The sequence below is a fragment of the Athene cunicularia genome (genome assembly GCF_003259725.1).
Source record: "Athene cunicularia isolate RWA chromosome Z unlocalized genomic scaffold, athCun1 chrZ_part2, whole genome shotgun sequence".
In the NCBI taxonomy this organism is placed as follows: domain Eukaryota; kingdom Metazoa; phylum Chordata; class Aves; order Strigiformes; family Strigidae; genus Athene; species Athene cunicularia.
In genome coordinates, this window is record NW_020799143.1 from 15971292 (window position 1) to 15994232 (window position 22941).

Sequence of the window (22941 nt, forward strand, 5' to 3'; positions counted from 1 at the left end):
TAGGAAACAATATATTACCCTAATTACATGTTATTTATTAGGCAGCAAGCAAATAAGTCATTCAAAGACAAATCCCTGTAGTTATTTACGGAATTGCTTTAGATGACAAAGATATAGTAAACCAAGTAATCTTTCATTGTATTTATTACATACTCATTGTACTAATGAACAATAACAGGCTTTGCTGAAATAATGGCTTCTGTTCTGAGTTGTGGTAAATGTTGTACAGGCCATATTCATCAAAAGCATGTCAAAGCCAAGGATGGCCTTTATTTCTTTTGCTTGCACTTGAGGAAATCGGGTAGCTGGTAAACAACAATGATTTGGAGGACTTAATAAACATAATGTAAAATAATTAGTGTCTTTAAAAAACCAACATGCATAATATACTAGTGGCAGCTCGACCCCTGAGGAACACACAGTGGTGAAGATGCTGGCAATTTATCTTTATAACCCTTACTTTTGGAAGAGCCTGTGCATTCTCTACTCTCAATATGAGACATTCTTTGTACTGTTAAGCAAGCATTATATCTTCACCACAGTGGGATGAAAATTTCTTGTTAACTTCACTCATAATTTGAAATTAATGAACACTGTAGAGCAAAATAAGTAAATTTGAATATGAAATCACAGAATGAAATAAGTAATAAAAAATTAAGAGAAGAAGAGGGCTTTGGACTTGACTGTTTTAAGTACTCTGGGTTAGGTTTTAAGTGCTTTTAAGAGAAGAAATTGGAATCCCTCCCACACAGAAGTCCTACACATAATGATATGAAAACATACTCTTTCTCCTTCTGGTGAATATTTATGGTCCAAAGAAGATGGCACATTACAAGACAATGTAAGAGTATCCTTGAGTGTGATAGATAGGGCCATCTGTTAAGAACTGTGTTCAAATACCCTTTTACGATAGAGTTATAAGAGAATCTGATCTCCAGCAGTCTTGGGCATGGGGTCAGAGCTCTAGTTGTCTTTATGTTGCTCTAGGCCTGACCTGGGAAAAATATACTAAGAATATCTATTGGATAAGTCATTTTGAGTGGGACAGAGAAGAGATTGTAGTGAAACATGCACTCAGGTGCTTAATATGACCAATCTTTCAGAGTCCTGGGTAACCACAGGAGAAACATGTAAGAAACTTGGCAGAAAAACGCTGAGGGAAATAAATGCTTTCCAGGGTTGTACAATGTCTGTGCAAAAATTTGGGATCTACATTTTGAAGTCAGGTACCCCAATGGCAATGAGCCAAAGCTCAGGTTCTCTTTTGAAATGAAATAGAGAACAGAGTTTGGCATGAAAAGCATTTGCTATCTCAGGTCAAAATAAGGACTCTCTCAGTCTGATACGTACCTTTCGGGGACAGATATTTCAAAGTAATTGCACTTCTTCAACCTTAATTCCCCATATGCATTCTAAATGAAGAATGCTGTAAATGTTCACTGGCAAAAGAAAAATCCAACTGACACTTTCAGGAGTCTTCCATAAAAATTAATTCATCTGACTCATTAAAACCAACATTTTTTAGAAGAGTTAGCTAAGAAGAACATCAAACTCCTTGCTAACATTATGAAAAGGGCGCCCCAGTCTGTAAATGCAGTTCAATAAATTCAGTCAAACAAGTTTATCTTTTCTTATCTTGAGCAAACCAAATTAATTTACAGCAATAATTATGAATTTGTGTCTCTAAGTTTAGAAACTCATGCTCTTTTCTATAATTGCTCTTAATTGTTCTTAATAAAGATACCTGAGTCTGCTTTACAAGAAGACTCACAGAGTTTGGATGGTATTCGGAGATTTCTTATTGGGATCTAGCTGACGGATTTCTTCTGCTAAAAGCTACAAAGTCACATAGGGCTTGATATTTGCATCCCAAGGAAAAAACATAGCTTATATTTATAACAGGAAACTGTAGAATCATAGATGGTTTGGATTGAAAGGGATTTCTAAAGGTCATCTACCACCTGCAATGGACAGGGACATCTTCAACTAGACCAGGTTGCTCAGAGCTCTGTCCAACATGACCTTCAATGTTTCCAGGGATGGGACATCTACCACCTCTCTGAGCAACCAGTTCCAGTGTTTCACCACCTTCATTGTAAAATATTTCTTCCTTACATACAGTTTAAATCTATCCTCTTGTAGTTGCCCCTTGTCCTATTGCTACAGGCCCTACTATAAAGTCTGTCCCCACTTTTCTTATAAGCCTACTTTAAGTATTGAAAGATCACAGTAAGGTGTCCCCAAAGCCTTCCCTTCTGCAGACAGAACAACCTCAACTCTTTGTCGCAGGAGAGGTGTTCCAGCTCTCTGACCACTTTTATGGCCCTCCTCTGGACTCACTGTCCCCCATGAATCAGCTGGGGTCTCACAAGAGCAGAGTGGAGGGGCAGAAAGATTCTTTTTGTGTAGCCCAGGGTACAATTGGCTTTCTGGCTGCAAGAACACATTGCCAGCTCATATTCAGTTTTTCATTCACTGGTACCTCAAAGTCCTTCTCTGCAGGGCTGCTCTGAATCTCTTTATCCCCAGACAGTAATGATACTGGGGGTTGGCCCAGCCCAGGTGCAGGCGCTTGCACTTGGCCTTGTTGAGGCCCAATTCTTGAGCCCTCCAGGTCCCTCCAAATGACATCCTGTCCCTCAAGCATGTCAACCACATCTGTAAATTTGCTGAGGGGGTGCTCGATCCCACTGTCTATATCACTGATGAAGATATTAAGCAGTACTCGTCCCAGTACAGACCCCTGAGGAACACCACTCAGATTTCCATCTGAACATTGATCTGCTGACCACTACTCTCTGGACACAACCATCCAGTCAATTCCTTATCCACCGAGCAGTTCATCCATCAAACCCTAATCTCTCCAATTTGAGTGAAGGATGTTGTGTGGGACCATGTCAAAGCCCTTACAGAAGTCCAGATAGATGACATCCATAGTTCTTCCCTTGACAACTGATGTAGTCACTCCATCACAGAAGGTCACTAGGTTGGTCAGGCAAGACTTGCCCTTGTTGAAGCCATGCTGGCTATCTCAAATCACCTCCTTGTCATCCATGTGCCTTAATACACCTTCTAGGAGGTTCTGTTCTATGATCTTCCCAGGCACAGAGGTGAGACAGACAGGTTGGTAGTTCCCAGGGTCCTCCTTTCTACCCATCTTAAAAATGGATGCAATGTTTCCCTTTTTCCAGTCATTAGGGACTTCACCTGACTGATATAACCTCTGAAATATCATGGAGAGTGGCTTGACAACTAATCAGTCAATTCCCTCAGGACTCCAGGATGCATCTCATCAGGTTCCATGCATTTATATATGTTCAGGTTCATCAGGTGGTCTCAAACCTGATCTTCTCTTACAGTGGGAGGGACTTTGCTCCCCCAGTCCCTGATTTGAGGTCCATCCACTCCAAAGGTGTGGATAGAGAGATTGCCAGTGAAGAGTGAATCAAAAAATTGTTGAGTATCAGCCTTCTTCTCCTCCATTGTTACCAGTTTTCCACTTGTGTTCACTGGGAGTGTACACTTTCTTCAACCTTCATTTTCTGGTTGAGATGCCTACAGAAGCCCTTCTTAATTTTCTCTGAGTCTTTTGCTAAGTTCAGCTCCAGCTGTACCATGGCTTTCCTGACCCCATCCCTATACAACTGGACAGCATCCCTATAGTCTTCCCAGGATGCCTGTCCCTGTTTCCACTGCCTATGCCTTTCCTTCTTTCCCTTTCCTTTGACCAGCAGGCTTGACTCATCTATGCCTGTCTCTTGCAGTCCTTCCCTGATATCTTACACATAGGATTGAGAGCTCTTATGCTCTATAGAAAGCGTCCTTAAAGACCTGACAGCTCTGTTCTGCTCCCTTGTCCCTGAGGGAAGTTTCCCAGGGGGTTCTATTGAATAACTCCTTAAACAGTTGGAATTTTGGTTTTGTAAAATTCAGGATCTTCATCCATATCCCTCAGGACTGTGAAATCCAACAGTGTCACATTAGTTTACTTTTACAAAGGACTTTATCTTGATTTTATCTAAAACACCCTGCTGTCTCAGTCCATTAATGTTGCAGAGGTTGTGAACCTCAAAGTGCCATGCTTAGAAGAGAGTTGTTCTGTTCTGACGTTCCTGACATGTAAACAAGATACACCTATGGTGTCTTTCTTCACAAGCTGAAGTAATTTCAGCCATTTCTTAGATTTTGGAGTGGTCTTTAATCTGAGGCAATGGTTATGAATTATGCTATGTGAATATAATTACCTTCATTTCCTTCTACTAGTAATTAGGGCCCAAAAAACCCAAAACCAAAACCCAACTATCCCCTCGCTCAATAAACATACAAAAAAGAAGTGGACTAATGCAGACAGAAAGAGCTAGCTGGACTAATAGTATGCCACTTATCTGAAATATATCATTTTCTATATATTTACAACGCTTGTTTCATCCAAACACTCGTACAGCAAAAATGTTCTCCAAAGTCATGTAATTCTCTTGATCCATTCTTCTGCAAGTCAGCTTGGAAGTTAGGCAGCTGTCATACAAACTGCCATATTTGTCTCCTTATATGGAAGGCCAATGGATCATCATTAGAGGAAAACCTAAAAGAAGAGCAATGGCTCATTCACCTTTCACCCTGTAGAAGGAGTGTGGTCTCAAGAGTAAGGGTGAGTGCATCTGCAGGACACAAAGGAAGCCAATACTGTGATAAATGGCAGTGAAGATAGGGCCCTTGGAATCCAGCACCATGGATGATTAATGTTTGTGAACACAAAGAGTAACCACTGGGTCCCAATCATAAAGAAGAAAAACCCTGCAGTGTTTTAACATGTGACAAAGCATATAACCACATTCAGTTATTCAAAATGCGCAGAGACACACACATTGCCTAAACCAATATGAAGCTTTTTAGGGGTGTAAATATTCAGAAAAGGCTCTGCTTATGAGCTAAGGAATATAGTAAATGCATCATTATTAACTTATTCCTTGCTGCCTAACATATAAGACATTTGCATCATCACGTACTAGTAATTCTCCTTTGAAGTAATGAACAAGTAACACTGACAAATGCTGCCATCACATAATTGGCGTAATGAGTTTCAATGGGGAAGAGATTCTGAGAGTGATTTCTATTTCCTTAGAGCTGGGGAAGGTTAAGAAAAAATCATGGAAGTTACTTCAGATTTAACCCTTACATCACTGAGAAGTCTGACCCGCATTTGTGGACAATTTTTAGAATAAACCAACTGAAAATAAGACATTCTACCAAAGCTTGACCAAGAGACATATAAAACCTTGTAGATCAGATGTTAAGCATCTTAAAAGCTGCTTTAGAAATAACAAAAGTGAAAACTGCCACCTGGAATTAGAACTATAAAAGGTCTTGTTAGTTATGGCTTTCATTTGGTCTGCTAAGCTGTAAAGGATGTTCTGAATTAAATTGTTAGGGCCAGCTTGTGCTCTCAGGGATATGCAGGACAGCTTCACCTTTCTAGGTCCAGCTCTGCTGTAATACTGTTCAATAAAATAAGATCAAGGCTCCTTTTATCATAAAGTATGATATGACAAAAAACCCCACATTCTAGCTCTGTCCTGAACTCAGCACCACAAACACATATAATACTTGTGAAATTTACTAAAGATTGTCACCATTTGCAATTAATACTTCATATTCAGCAAAGGATGGTGAAATTGCTTACCTGTTTCAACAAATAAGCACTAGATACTAAGTTTTACAGTGAGTTTTTTCTAAAAGTAACACTAGAATGGAGTCCAGGAGATCTTTACTCCAGGTCTTCTTGCCTTAGGTTTATTTTTTTTAATAGAAGCCTATTCCCCCTTTCTTTACTGAGGTGCTTTTAACAACCATTTCTTACTCAAGATAACACTATCCAAACATATGTAGTGGAGATGTCCATTGTAAGGCAGAGATGCCTCCAGAGGGAGATAAAGAGAGATGAAGGACAATGGAGAATACGTGATATCTGGATGGTATGATGCCAGTCAGCAGTCTTTTCAGAAGTGATGCAGAGGCAAGAGTGAGACATCCAGTGCTGACTATAGAAAGCTACCATGGACAGAATAAAGAGATGCTAGAAGACTGTGCTTTTTCTTTTCTTTTATTTTTTTTCCTAATTTTACCCACTTTTTCTTAATCTCTTCCTTAAACATATTGTAAAAATAGATCCTTCTGAACGGAGGGGCAAGATAATTGGAAGGTAACTGTAGTGTCTGTGATGGCTATATCCCAAGGCATCAGTTCAAAATAAAACACAGACTCTCATATTTAGTCAACTGCTGAGGCCATCTGACAAATGAATGTGAAAACTGTTCTGTGGACAAATTCTTAATCACCCAGGGAAAAGGGAGCCCTGATTAAGTGAATGTGGAGAAGCAGTGCTCTTTAAAACACAAGAGGTTTTTCACCTCCATATTGCCAATTATCTATTATCCTGAATAAGCACCCAGACAGAAAAGTCGAGGAGAAGCATCTGGATAAAACAGAAATATGACATGTGAAATACATATAAAGCAGAAGAAAGGGCAAGGAAGATGTAAAGGATAAAAGAAAATTGGTGACAGCTGACTGTGGGGCACAGATTCTTGAGCTAGTGACCATGCAAACAGACGCGTACACAGGACAGATTGACTGAACATGGCTATATTCTCCTCCTTACCAGACTGGCTTATACAGAGACAGCCAAACATCTTTGACCCACAGCTGAACTTCTCAAATACTCCATCTACAAGTGCTGAAGAACTGACTGTAGCAATCAAATGATAAAATACATGGAGGAAAAATGTATTAGTAGCAAGCACATTAACCTCTGTGAATTACTGTTTCCTAGTCCATGCAATAAATCAATGCAAGCAAGCACCTGAGTTGCTAACCGTCCATTTAAAGACCTCAGTTGAGTACAAGTTTCAGTAATCCAAATGGAAAAATAAACACAGGTACAAGCAGTCAAAAATTATTATTTCCTGCTTTCTCTCCATATTCTGGAAAATGATGTGATCTTCAGGAGTAAGAAAAATATTCTGAAATTCTATACTTAACACTTCCACAAATTATTATCATGTTGAACAAGCCACTAAACCTTCAAGTCTCTATTTCTACCTATGATAAGGAAACAGTTTAAGGACATCACCATGCCTTTCCATGACATTCCAGAGATATTTGAGAATTAGTTCAGACTGATAACCAGCTTGCAAAGAATTTGGAAAACAGTGCATGAGCATATGCATTGAAGTCTTATACTTTACAAATTAGCCCATCTTGATATTTGGATCAACTTTGTTCTCCTCATTTATGACAAAGAGAGAAAAAAAACAACAAAACAAAACAAAACAAAAAACTAGACCATAATATTTTCCATCAACAAGATTATTTTTTAGATAAAAAATGAACTCTGATGAGAAAATTCTAGAAGAAATTCTGGTATTTACTGTTTCACTCAGATCAGAAAACCTCAAGACCATTTTTTTTCTGTGACGGTAGCAAGCATTTTGATCCTGCTAAAAATAATAATTCTATTTTTAAATAAAATCAAAGAAACTCAAAAGAAGGGTATTTTATTGAAAAAAAAAACTGATAGATTACTTCTAGATAGTAAAAAACCTATAATTTACCAAGTCATCTGAGAAAAAATTATGAGTAGATAGTAGAAAAGTATCCTGCATAGAATTTCTCTCTTTTCTCTGTTTTATCTGAAACTTCAACAATTATTCTAAGAGAATAATTCAAAAGCAAGCTTCAGAAAGCCTACTACAATTCCAAGCTTTTGGGATATAGAATAATTTCAGACATTATTCTGGACGCTACCTGCCACATGAGACTAGAGTATTTTACAAACAGCAGTTGCTGTTAACAAAGTCAGCGTCAATGGAAACTTCAGATTAGTGGTACTGAACAAAAGTGTACCCATTCTGTCAATCCCAGACTAACCCAAGCTCATATGCTCATGTGCTGATAGTTCTTTCACTGACAGTAAATTTTCATCCTAAGTTATTGTGCTGAAAAGCCATGAGGTCAAGAACTGACAAACAGAAGTAGTTTGGGGTTCTCCTTTTTAGATCTCAGAATACATCTGAAACCTTGCTTGAGTCTAAACCAGAAACCCCATCTTTGTTAGTCAAGGCAAGTAAGATATGAAATAATGCCAACACTTTTCACTAAGTTTTTATGTACCTGGGATAAATAAAATGCTTGATCTGTAGCTCTGTTCTCAACTACTCCCTTTCAGTCACAGGCATATCACACCCATGAGGTATACATGAGGCTTGTTTGGCTTTCTCTTATACCTTTAACGATGCTTCTACCTTTCAGGTTTTTATTTCTTCTGGGTGTTCTCAGATTCACTTCCTCAACATCTGCTGCATGAACTCAGACAGCTGTTCATAGATACAGTTGATCTATGGCCTGACATTATTAGGATGTTTGCACCAATACAGTGAGTACAAATGTTTGAGTTCAGCTTACCGTTTATGTAAAGGAGGAAGAGTAAGCATATACTATGATATAAGCCACTACAACTGCATGAGCAGCGTGAAGGGAAGGTGGAATTGTACAGTCCACCTTGCTGGGGGGAGCAATGACCAAGTCAGTCAGAAAGGAGGTTTCTGAAACTGACTTTGAACGTGCCCTTCTCTCCCCTTGGGATACTCCCCCATCTCCTCATCACCCCGATGAAAACTCTTCATAGGGAAATTATGATGGCTAGTCTGTTGTAGCTGTGAGAAGGTTGAGAGCAAAGACAGAACTAGGGGACTGACAAGCATACAGCACAAAACTTCTAACCAGGGAAGACAGCCGGGGAGCCTGTTGCTGAGAGCCACACTGCAATCTCTACAGCACTTACCATTGTTACCTTCTGCCCACCAAGAGAAGGCAATGCATCCCTGCCCATCTAGAGACGTCACCCCTCAGCTTTGCTCCTGCCCAGTCATGTCTCAGCATAACTTTCACATTTAGACAAACTAAAGTGACATTTTCCCACTGTGACAAGATCTTCACTATGCAGTCTCTTCAACAAAAGTCTGCAAGTGACAGTAAAACTGGCAACAGTCATGAAAAGAAACCCTGAAAACTGGATGGAAATACCTCACCACTGAATTTCCACTGGGAAATTCAGACCAGCTCCAAGTTCTGAAATAACAGAGCTGCAGTCAGCTGGGGTGTGACTGGTAGAGACAAGTGAATCAGAGACACAAAGAGGAAAACATGAAGAGGGTGCCACACAGACAGAGAAACAGACTATCTGGAGAGCTTTGTTTTTGAAACATATTTGGAGGGCCGGAAAGAAGGAAACTGGGGAAAGAAAGAGAATGGCTCTGGTCCTTAAACATTGCTTTTAAGGGCTTTTAAGCCTCTTAAGCATCTATGAAACTAAGAGAAGAGCGAGCACAAATCAAGCACCAAAAACACTTCAGAGCAGGAGCATTTTTATTGTCATTCTTATTAATGCTAACCATTGAGAAAAGAAGAATAAAGCAGCTACAGTGATTTAAAACTAGTTCAGCACGATTGTTCCCACCTGCCAGCACCCCCAGTGCTGCAAAAGGGAAAGGATTGATTGGATAGACCCTCCAAGCCTTCTTTCTGTTTCACATGCAACTTAACCTTTCTTGGGGGTGGAAACAGGACAGAAAAGGATAAGCAGGCACAGGCGCTGAACTTGGCTTGCTGCTGCTCTCTCTGCCTAGGCTGGATGCCCCTCATTGTGATTCTGGGATACTTCCAATTCTGGGGAAAGAGCCATGCATTTCTAAATAAAACTCTTTCCTCTCTCCTCCCTCCCCTTTCCACCTCCGCCTACCCATTTCTCTGTGATCAGTCAAGGGGAGAAGGTAAAGACTTTGCATTTTGAGCACAAGGATGGGAAAAAAAGAAAGAAAACCAGCAGAATAATCTTTAAATGTTTTGCTCCACCCTCAGAATTCTTTATTTTGTTCTGCTCAAAATTAAAAGCTCAGCTCTTGTGAGGTTAAAGCTTATGGCTAAGTGTTGTTTATTTTAATTGAAGGTAAACTTTGTTTTGCTTATGTTACACAGAAGGCTTGTTATACAGAAAACAGAAAAACTTGACCCAGAACACAAGAGCAAAATTGCACAAGACCCTTAAAAAGACCAATATGTGAGTTGGGAGAAGAGGAACACCTTGCAGTTTGAAAGAAAAAAATACAGACACTTATGTGATACAGAGCAACTACAGCACCATTAGCATAACAGTGAAGAAAAGACTGAAGAAGTAAAGTGTACTAGTGATTATTCAGGCTGTCTAGGAATATTTAGGAAACTGCAACATGGGAAAGTCCAAACACTTTTGGGGAATCTGGGAGAGCTCAGCTCCTTGAAGGTTCATGCTTATTTGTATGAGGTTAGAAGGGAAATATGACATTAGAAGAATCAGTTATGTGTTTGTGTCTATACATTTGTTTGTATATATTTTATGTTCTTTGTATTTTATGCTTCCATCTCTTTGACGCCTTTGATTGTTTAAATCAGTGATGATTAGAAGTTCCAAGAGGGTAAATCTAAACTAATTTTATAATTCATGTACATTAAAAGACTTATGACACAAAACCTGTGGGACAAGTTAGAAAGGAATTATTGTAAAATAAGTGTTTAATTTCTCTGGTGCTCCATAAACATTACTGTAATGCTGCTCATGTTTTCAGACCCTGAACTCCCTTTCTCCCCATAATTCTATTCCAGGATGGCTATAATACAGTAATTTTCAAATACAGCAGATTACATCATAGATTTTGAAACATGAAATAATCCAAGAATACAGGGCAGGTTGTCACTGAGGTCAATATAGACAATCCTACTCAGCTGAGGATAAAGCCCTTGGGAGAGACCGCTGTATTAATTTCCATTCATAGCCTAAGGAAAGAATCCAAATCAGCAGAGGAAAAATGCTCGATGTCTTCATCTTTAGTGTTACCTTATTCCTGTGTATTTTCAACCCATGTTTTCACAAAATGTCTCTAGCTGTATCTATTCAGTCTTGGAGGCCACTGATTCTTGGTTTCTCTCTCTCCATCAGCTCTTGAACTATGCTCGAGAAGTATTACAGACAGTAGGAGAGCAGGGAGGAATTAAGCTTGTTCACCAAGTCTGTTTTCTCAGGTTCACACAGCTCTGCACAGACATGATTCTGAGGTTCATGACAGACGTTTTTGAAGAATGTGTCATTGTAGGCTCTCCATACATTGTTCCTCCCTTCCTGTCACACTGAGTACTCTCTGAAGAACTCTCAGAGTATTTGTTCTGCACAACGCTTAATAGCATTCCCAGACAGTCTTTACAGAGCTACAGCTACAGGCCACCCATCTTGTTTAAAGTGCTTTAACAATTCCTGAAGATTTTGGTTTCAAAAGTTTTGAACCCATTCATTAAAGGTCTCTATGGGTTTTGCTAAAGAATTGTACCAAAGAAGAAAATATCTTTTGTTTGAAGAAACGTGAATATTTGGATTATTATTTTTTTTAAAAAACAGCAACTGCCAAAACAGTGCCATTGTCTCTGACCCTTATAAAGAACAGGCTGAATGCTGCCAACTAGGAATGCTCAGGAAAAACATTCAATATGACAATAGGGAGGGGAGAAGGGTGCACATACCTGACTTGTGGTATAGAGCTGTCAGCAAAGGACTGCCAGTAAAAAGATTTCCCTCTTTTACAGGCTTTTCAAATTTTGAAGATTATGCATGGAGAAGTATGGGGGGAAAATGCTCCTAGCTAGTTTCAGAAAGTTCAGTCAAATGGTTGAACAGATCACTGGGATGCTCCAGCTATTATGCAGCAGTCTGGCATATACAATCAGGGAAAAAACAGCTTTCTCGCCAGTGGCTGAATTCAACATAAAAATATGTCCAGATCTCTGTACTGTGCCAACTTAGACTATCTCTAACATGCAGTTTTGAAGTAATAATGCTAAATCATTGAAATTGCACCTTGCTTTACATCTTTTTTTTTTTTTTTTTAATTCTAAATCAGAAAAAGTTTGTTTCCTGAAAGAAACTCTATTTTTTCCACTCATTTCTATATGACATGATAGAAGTGAAAAAATGCAATCATTTTAGCTTTTAAAGTATGGGTCTGTATGCAGTTTGGGCTTATTCATTATGAATCACTTACTAAAACCAAGGCACTAACTGAAGAGTGAGTTATGAACACTTACTGTGTGTTCTTTTCTTATAGATTACCAAGGTATGGGCTACCCAAACCAGACTAAAACTACAGTAAATATTGCTCAAATGCCTGACTTCAAGTGTAACCTGAGACACAAAATTAAGACAGTTGCTTGTCTTCTGAAATACATTGCCATGGATTCTCACTGAGCTAAAAGCCCAGGATCTGGTGGAGGCTGTAAAAAGCTAAAAAGCCAAATCTGCCAGACAGAAAATTAACAAAAGAGGAAACTAACAAGAAAGATTTACTTTGTCTGAAGTTCAAACACAAGTTATTCTAAGTGAAATGATGTAGGCAAAAAAATATTTGTCAGCGACATTAAGGCTTGTGATTTATGGACTAGTTGTCATGTAATTCAAGATGGGAGCTTTAAAATTATGCCAGGTGTAGTAGTAATTTTAAAAGTTAAAAATAATGAAGATAATTCAGTTTTAAGAGTATCGTAATCTAACGTACACACATAGTGGTCAAAAGTCATGTCTATTAGAACTGTCTATATATAGAACATGAATAAATAATTCACTCTGTCCTCAGGAGACTTGAGGATTAGAATCAATTATCACAAAGCTTTGTTGTTGCTGTTGTTCTGCACATAGCAATAAAGATGCTACCCTGCTGGATCTTCAGATTAGGTTTTCATTAAATCTCTATGTCTTTGAAGGTGGTTTAAATCTATCACCTTGAGTGTGAATGATCTTATCACCTGCAGCAAAGTTCTTCAGCATCAGCATTTCATGAACTAACACAGTATGTTGTGTAATAATTTGCAGTGTATTCCATCCCCAGGCTTTCTGGCAGTCAGGTCCCCAGTGAAAAGTTCTTGACATGATCAGAAATGACGAAGGAAAAAACCCCAAACAGACATGGAAGGGGAATATATCCAGACTAGTATCTTTTTTTTTTTTTCTAGAAAAATCAGTGGTTAAACTGTAACTAAGTTTAAGATCAGAGTCAAAAGCCAGATAACTAAAATTGTTCTGGATTTCTTTTAGGAAAGTGACGTTTCAGATTCTTGTGGAAACAACATGAGCAAAATGAAACACTTTCAAACCGCGGGATATGACACATTAGAATTCCAAAGAAGACACTGATCAGTATTAAGCAACGAGATTTCATTTGCAGATCTCATGTAAAATTAATTTTCATAATTCTCTTAGTTCCTGTCTACATATACATATTTCTTCTCATTATCTACTTTATTACCATATTTGAATTCTCCTGTTCTATGTCTGGGGATCAAAGATGAGAGAGAGGTATTTTGTTATGACTCAATGAAAAATGCATTCTTGAATCTCAAACCACTGGTCCCATGAACTGAGTCAGAGTTCCATCTAGAAATGTTGTCATGGCATAAAAAAGGGGGACAAATTATTAACTATTCCATTGAATAACCAATTCAAATGAAATTACTGCTAAAGTTATGTTGGGATGTGACATTTAAAGTACGTCTTATGCAATGAGATTTCCCATTTAAAGTTCACAATTCAGTTTGACACATTCTTCTGAAGTATATTTGGAAGCCACAGACTGCAAGATAACACCATTAACTCCATAAACCCATTAACTCCGTATCAACAAGCAAATTCAGCACAGCCACTCCTACCAAATGTACCTGTGTTTCTCTGTTTAAGTATCAGGAAATGTCTGACTGTTTAGCTAGCAAAATTTAGCAAGATTACAGCCCAAGGAAATATGGCTTCAGTCTGTTGTCACATTCACTCTAACTCATATTCATAATGTCTTCTTATCTATCTCTAGACTCATGATGTGCAAGGGGGAAAAAAAAAAAGAAAAAAAAAAAAAGCCACATAAAGATTGTACTTTTCTGCCAGCTTTATAGCTAAAGAAGAAGAAACAGGATCTGTATAAGGAATTTATGCCACCACTTCATCAGTTTAGTGAAAGGGGGAAGAAGCCATGTGTAATCTGTGTCATATATAGGTTATATGAGTGAGGTGCTTACCTGCAGAGGAATTTGAACATCTTTTGCAAACTTGACCCCACCCCATTCCCTAGGGATAGCAATGTGTTATCAATGGGCAATCAGACTTCTAAACAAGCTAAATATGACCGTAAGCATGGGTTAATTTTGTCAAGTCCTTTTATTTTCACTTCACTTTGAAAGTGGTACATGAAATTGGAACAACCTGATTTAACGATGCTGTTTATACACACATTTTCTCGAGCGGCAAATCATAGACAATTCCATAGTATACTACAAAAGTACTGGACATTTGGCAAGGTCCACTGGTCAAAATGAAAAAAAAAAATCATTCCTTGAGCTCATTGTGTATTATGTGCTTATACCTTATTATTACCTAATGAAAAATATTTCATATACTATATATATCCTAATGGGCTGTCAAATGAAAAATATTTCTAGATTTAGGGAAAACTCATAGTTCTTCAGAAAGAACTCTACTCTCTACTTTCTGTGAGGTGAATAAAATTTCTAACATATGCAAAAAATCAATGTGTCCATCTAGAAAGGTTTTTCTAAAAAGAATAAAAAAAAAAAAAAAAAAAAAAAAAAGGTTGTATAGGATTTTCTATATCAGAAGACATGTTAACCAAAGTTGATAAAACAATGATTAAACCACAATCTGAACTTCAGAAATTTTGTAGGGGTCTGTTAGAACATTGGAAGTTTCCAAGAAGTTATTTGAATTATCCATTTGTCTCTGATCCTTAATCTAAAATATCACTGAAAAAAAAAATAAATATATATATATATATATACACACACATATATATTTATGTGATATTCAGGATTCAAAAAAGAGGAGTCAGAGAGGGAGAGAGTACACTTTTGTTATGTTTAATTTTGTCCTCATGATCCTCAGCTAATCACATAAGAAGCAAGAAGTATGGGGAGCTAGAGTGACAAGATGATAAATCTACTATTGTCTATATTTCAACGTGCTTACATTTTTTTCCACATGAGTCTTTTAACCTTAGATAAGACACAGAATGCTTTGGTTTTGCTGTCCACAGTGAAGTAGTAACAGAGACATGAAGTTTCAAAGCTGCAAGAATAAGCTGGACTAGGAAATTCTAGGTGAGACACTTTCATTGATAAAACTGCAATTACTCACTACTCACTTTTTTAGTCAGCTGAATCCTATGTGATTATTCAAAAACCTACAAGATTTTGAAAGTTCTAGCCCACACATATGATGTAACTGCAGGATTTGTTTCTCCTCAGGAAGTTAAAAAAGCAGGCATACACTGTAGGATGTATCAATATCTCTTAAACCTAGTCATACTCTAGATCATTATTTCTGGCCCAGAAATGTCTGGTCACCCCAGACAATCACACAAAGTTTCTGCCAGAAAATTGAAGGATGGCCATTGCAACTGTAGAATTTGGCCAAAGCAGTGCAAGCAGAAAGGAAACAGATTTAGATATTGATTTAGCAACCTTCCTTGGCATCTGACAGCAGGCATTCCTGTGAACCCCAAATGGATTTTGAAATCAGCCTCCACAATGGAATGTAAATGTTTCTTTCAGTGTGGCAACGCTTGTCGACACAGAATGGTGCCAATTCTACTTTTTTGTAGAAGAATAAATTGCATTCAGTATGTTTGCCTTAAAACTCCAAGGCTCTGGTGCAGAGGACAATACTGAGACCACACTTGGAAACATTCTTTGGATGTCTGATTTCAAGATCATCTAACATTTCCTGTAATTTCTAGAAAATATCTATCCGACCAACCTAGACACAAGTGAAACTTCCAGTCAATAAATACAGTCTTTCAGTGACTGAGTGGGGGAAAAAAAAAAAAAAAAAAAAAAAAAATTATTTTTCCAGATATCTGAGAAAAAGAAACACGTTGTTCTATGCTTGGCCTTTCCTCAAGGTAGTCTTTCCTCGATTAAACTCTTAAAAATACTAAGCAGGGTTCCAGAGGAGAAGTTTTCTATCTGAGGAGAAATATCACATATTGTTATGCCCTGAAAGCCTTTGGAAGACAATATCCTTTACATAAAGTACTGATCAAGAAAAATAATTTCTACCAATTTATCAGCTGTGTAAATGTCTGAATGTAGATGGATTTGTGCTCAAGCCTTGAGTAAATTAGATACTCTTTTTTCGAGGAGTGGAAGACGGCCAATTCCCTTCAATACGTAGGTTGCTACAGAGAGCAAGGCATGATAGTGATGGGAAAAGAAGGCTCTGCTTCTGCATGTAGCAATAGGATTCTTGCCTTTGTCAAGCTGGTGCCCTTGTTTTACAGCACACGCTCCGCTCTGCCATTCAACAGCTGCAGGAAGAGATAGATCATCTGAAGAAGCTGAGACAAATATTTGATTTGGATGATTATCCTGCAGGTGTCTCATCATCACCATGATGCTTAGAATTACTAATTATTTTCCTTCCATTTATGCATATCTTGTAGTGAATACATATGTCATGGCATAGGTAATAAAGATTCTGATCAATGTGACCCTTGACCACTCTTTCAAGGAGAACCCACTAAATGGAATACTCTGTACTGGAGAAGAAATGCCAAAGGTGATCCTAGCAGAAGGCTTGCTTCATCTGATTTCCCATCTCTTCTTTCCCTCTAATGGAATACTACTTAGGTAATGATAATGAGGCAACTATCAAGTTTCCTCAGACCATTTCAGTGAGCCTTACACCCATATGTGGCTAGCCTTAGCGGCTCCTGAAATTGTGCACAAACATAAATATATAAATAAAGAAATTAGATGCCAGAGCAGGTATTATTATTTTTTTAAGCTGCAGTATTTGATATGTCCTCCTAAGTATGAATGATTGTTTAATTGAATACATTCCTTGTTTGGACTAGATGATATCACTCAAATCCTAGTCTGTCCCTTCATAAAGGTCAAAGAGGGTGCAATTTTGTGTACACATAATGAAAATCATTTTTCCTCACAATACTCTCTACCACAACCTAGTTTCCTGCTAGGTGACACTAAAAGAGGCAGAGGTACCTTAAAAAATAATAGCTTAATGGCATTCAAACAGCTTACCATGTTCGATCTATTGGATTGATTTTTACACTACAAAAATAAGGACATAGTTTTGTTTATTTATGGAATGACTGAGTACAAACAGATAGAAAAGCAAACAGCATCTCACCTCTTTTTAAAAAAAATCAAATTAATTTTCAAATGACAAAACCAAATTGTGCTAAATGGTCTTATTCCATTAGAAAACACTTTTTTTTTTTTTTTTTCCCCCCTGAGACTTTTCGCTATTCCATTGAACAGTGATGAAGACAATACTTCACATTTATCAAAATTAAAACATTTTATACACTAATTGCTGGTACTTTCTAGGTAATATTCTGCTCTAGAAAGGTCCTTGATGTTCTGCTGCCTTTAGCTCAGCTCAGAGCAAAGCTAGTTTTCACGTACTGGGTAGTCCCCACAGGAAGCAGGTTATGATTTTTTATGCACTTCTGAAAATTACATTTGGGAGAATTCAGTACTGATCATATTTCCGTGGGTTTCTCAGTACAAGTTTCACAGGAAGAATTTTTTTTAGAGTAGTGACACACTATGTGATTACATCTATGTATATAATTAAGTGGTTACAGTATAGACATGTTACTGCTTTCTAGTGTCAGCAGCAGAAGCCTCTTCACCAGGAATTGAAAGTGCTTCACTCTAGCAATTAGAAAAAGTACCGTACGTGACTCTGTATTCAGACTTTACACGTGCTTCAATCAGGTTATTTGAGAGGTATCAGAGTTACAAGATAACCTGTGGTTTCCCAGCAGCCCATCTAATATCCAAAATTATATGCTTAGACAATCAGCACATGAAAGTTTGTGCTCATTTTGTCAGATAGACACAGGCATGAATACACATCACTGAGGAGGCTTAGGCAGAGGGAAATCAAGAGGCTTCTTGTTTTCTGAGCAGGCATCAAGTGTCTAGGGAGACACAAGGGTGCCTGGGGCATGCCCTCCCCTATTTACAGACTGTGCTGGGTGTTTCCAGCTATTGCTCCCAGCCCTGTGAACTGGCAGCTCTTCCTTTGTGGTAGCTGTCACTGCTGTGGGAGGGACCTCTGAAATGCTGCCTGTTTTGCTACTCTTGTGCTACAGTTCTTGCCGAGGCAGCCGGAATGCAGCCAGGTGCAAAGGGGAGGCAGAGCAGCAAGAAGTCAGAATTGAACAGGGGGCCGTGGAGAAGAAGGACCTCTCTTCCTCGTTAGCTACACAAAATTGCCTCAGGAAAAGGGACCATTGAACACGTGTTATTGAGCATCCCTGGGACTCAGCCTCCAGCCTCTGTTTCTCAGGCTGGATCTCTGATCAAAGATAATGGGGCCTGGAGGGAAGTGGCAACATCATAGCTGAAAAATACCAACTTAATGAGATAACTTGAAGGCACTCTTTTTTTAAAAAAGAGAAAGCAATGGTTTAACTTTCTATCTAAACTACAGTAGGATGTGTAAGCTGCTTCTGAAGCCTTGCAAATTTAGCAGCAGCTGGTGGAAACAGTTTAATTTGATGCTAAACAGAAATAATAAGGCTTGCCAGTTGCATAGTTAAAAGACAGTCAATTCCTTCCTTAAGCATGTTTTCAGATGCAACCTAGGTCCATCAGATCTGGCTTGAAAGGATACCCAGTATGAAAGCTATTTGATGACTGAGTCAACAAAGACAGTCAATAAAAAAGTCAGTAGTAGGAAAGAGCATACTGTTATTTGGGATAATGACATCTGGCTTTAAAAACAAGAAGGTGGACATGAATCAGACTGAATTCCATTATTTCAATCACAGAAATGTCCGTTTGGCTAGGGGACTCCTCTTCCTAGACAGCATAGTAGACACTAGAAGGCAGATGTTTTCAGGCTCCATAATGCAAAGTGACTTCTATTAATTAATCAATTTTATCAGCTTTTGATTGGTTTAAAATTGCACAAATACTTATATCCCAATACTCAGAAATATCTTCTTGCACTCTGTTTAACAGCAGGCAGATTGGGAGCACAGGACAAGGTACAGAAACAAGTCATTTTTGGCAGGGACGGGTTTCTGGTAGCTTGACCCCTTTCTGTCTGCTGTTAAGCAGCAGGTATATCGGGAACATAGTACAAGGTACAGAGACAAGTCCTCATTTGTGGCAGGGAGAGGTTTCTCGTATCTTGACCCCTTTCTATGTGCTGTCTGGCCCCAGGGCAGGCAGCACTAAATAGTGCCACAACAGCAGAAATGCTGGAGGTATGGTCACACCCAAGCAACCCTAACTTCCCTAACAGGAGAGGCAAAACAGCATTTCCCCATCTGTTGTGGGGAAAAAATAACCCATTGCTTCTTCTTCTTCTCACCTCCACTTCAGCTGCAGCTGATTAATTTCCTTAGACACATATCTGTGTAGCCCCAGCTACTCACAGCCCTCTGGAGGCTGCCCAGCCACAGCAAGCAGACATTGACCAAATACGATCTCCATCTCCACTAAGCTAAGGGTCAACTCATATATCAAGGGGATGAGGGGAAGGAATACCAAGCCCTGACTAGTCAGGGTTTACAGTAGATTTGGTTTTTCTACTGTGCTCTTGCTCTAGGAAGGCAGCTTGCATTTCTCAAGTACAGTCTAGGCAATCAATCTTCTGTTTCATTTCCCCCAGCCTAGCCAAGAAATCTCTTGGAATTGCTTTTCTCAAGTCTTCAACTAACAAGGTGGTAATATATACTTATATATAAACACCCACCCCACCCCCACCCCCCCATATATTCTATATATGTATTACATGTATCTCCCACAACGGGAGGTAAAACACAGGTAGCAAGACATTGAAGATACCAGTGCCCTACTGTGGCTGTTCAGAGAGAGCTGTCAGGCTCACACATATCTAGTTATCGTAACTGCAATTCTTCACTCTCTGAGAAGTGTCTGAATGTTTCAATCAAATATAAAATAATTAATTTTATTTCTGGCTCAGAGTGTCCATCTGGAAATGCCATCTTATTCCACATCGAACTGAACATAAACTGAACTTAAGAGTGAAGAGAAATATTAAAAAAAAGAGAATAGGAATTAAAACAAACACATTGGCATGAAACCCAAAAGAAATAAATTAGAATGCTGGGCCAATCAGAAATCCCATATCCATGCACAGAAAGAGAGAAATATTTAAAATTTAGGATTTGTTGAAAAGAGAAAAATTGAGATCTATCAGAGAAAACTGAATGTAAATTTTGAATGTTTTCAGTTTTCAGTGCTCAAAACCTGATGCTTTTTACTACATTCTATGTTAAGAATTTTATGAAAGTTTACAATTATAAAAGTTTTCCTAGCAAATAATTTTTATAGGTAATTCATTGGTATAATTTTTGCAAAGTAGGAAATCTCATATATGCAGTCATTTCAAAAAGTTCACACCATATCAGAAATGATTCAAAAGCACTTTCAAAGCCTTCAAATCTGGCCAACCATATTTTCTTGTGAGAGAAACAAATTTTAAATAGAAGAGGCCAAAGGACAAAATAAAATCAAACATAGATCTCTATATACAAGCAGAATGAGATTATTTAGTTCATGGAGGATGAATTCAGAGGCACACAGAACCATTAGTGGAAAGTAAATCATCATCTCTGCTTTATTGTTCCAAATAGTATGAGAGCAGGTGGAAATTGAAAGCAACCAAATTTCAGAAAGACCTTTTGTCTATAATTAATTTGTGGAATGCATCACTACAGTAGCTCACCAAGGTCTTGAGCTTGGCCACTTCAAGGTTAATAAGAATAGCCAGAAACTATATGGAGTATGTATGTATTCTTAATAAAGATGTAAATTTCAGGACAACTACTTTTTTTTTTTTTTTTTTTTTTTTTTTTTTTTTTTTTTTTTTCTTGCTAAGAATGAAATAATGATGTACTGAACTTCAGTGAAAATGCCATTTTTTCCTTATATATATTTTGTTTGCTTGAGATCTAAATAAAATTATCTTCTGGCCTGAAGCAAGACTTTTCATATGTTTTTTCAGCCATTTTTAATAAAGTAGTGCAATGTAAATGTAAAGAGGGAGTCAGTTACTTTTCTTGTGAAACTGTGGAGAGGAGAAAATGAGGATAGTTGTGTTTCTTGCTGAGCAAGATATTCTAGCTGCCATCTGAGGAGATAAGAGTTGAGAAGGACCCACCTGTTATAATCCATGTGGTAATTCTGCCTGTCTGTCTGTGGGAGATGGTGCTGCTCCCATCTCCTACAACAAGGAGCCACACTGCCATCGTAGTGGGGGTCTAATTAGGAGCTGCCAGTTGCTCCACCTCCTGTAAATCTGTTATTTCTGGACCTGCACGCAACTCCCATAGCCAAGCCCCAGTTAATTTTACTGTCACAGCTTAATCTGTTCTCAGCTTTAGTCAAGGATGATGCTGGCAATAAAAAGACCAAGGCAATGGAGTTGGTGGCTAGGGAATGCACACCCATGGACAACAGAGACAGGCCAAGTTACCGCTCTTCCTTCCCTCCTTGTATTTGGGTACAAGGCCAATGATGTGTTCTTGGATTCCAGCACAGGACTTGTTAACAGCCAACACCAGCAGGAGAGGGCTAACATCCCTAACCAACAGAATTGGAGAGAAATAAACATACAAGGCTTTCCAATTCCATTAGTGTAAATTTAAGCTGAGAACCCAAAATAGTTGGGGTCTAATTTTTCAATTTCATCCAAAGATGAGATAGACAGGTCTGTCCTGTCCAGCTTTGTCTCCCTTTTCTGGATATCTTTGGAGGGATGGTGGACATACCCACAGTGTCACCACCAATTGCACCTAGCAACTACTTGCCTGACAGAAGGAAAGTGATCATCTCCAACCCAGGCCTGTCCCCTCTGTGCCATGCATGTGCCAGATGCAGCAGTGCTGTGGTGGCAAGGAAAAGCCCCCAGTGAGGCCTGTATACACTGTTTGACCACTGGGTGCCAAGCAAATTCCTGTGCTCACAAAGCAGAAGTAATCCTGGAGAGAAGAGGGTGGCTGTGATGAGAATGCTGATGGGGGAGAGCACAGCACTGCACCAAAATGAAACCCAGAAGCATGCTGGCGAAGGGAAGGGCCCTATCTGTGCATTCAGAACCTAGGACATAGCAGGTACTTGGGCTCTGGGTCTCCTTCTCTTGGAACAACAAGCAAAGGAGTGGGGAGTGAGGAGGAGCAATTGAGGGTCCCTGTGAAGCAGCAGCAGCCAGGCAGAGCCCCCCAGCAGGGTGTCTGCAAGCATGCCAGTGTGGGAAAATGTGGGCTGTGAGACCAGCACTTAGCAAAACACTGAAATCAAAGAAAAAAAACCCTACACAACCAAACATAATTATAGTTTTCTAACATAAAAGCAGCAATAAAGGTCACAAAGAGCCTGGAGAGCCACTGCTCATGTGTTCAGTGGCAGGCACCTCTGCTTTCCCAGGTTTGTGCTCCCCATATTCCTACTGTTTTAAAAGCAGATGGGAAGGGCAGTGTCCCTCCCTCTCACTTAATCACCTCCATCCCTCTGTGGCTGCTGATGAGGGGAACTGCAAGAGTTAATGGGGGGAAATTAAAATGAAAAGAGAAAAGAGAGAGGGACTGGCATAGCACACAAATCAAAAGCAACTTGTGTCACCAAAGGACTGTTTGCAAGGTTCAGCCATGCCAACAATAGCCTCGCTTCAAGTTCACCTTGTAGAGTGGAGAAAAGAGGCACCCTGCAGTCCCCATGGAGGGCAGGCAATGGAGGGGTGGGAGATGTGGATGGGGACAGAGGAGAGAGAGGCAGAGAGGCAGGCAAAGGGAGGGGAGG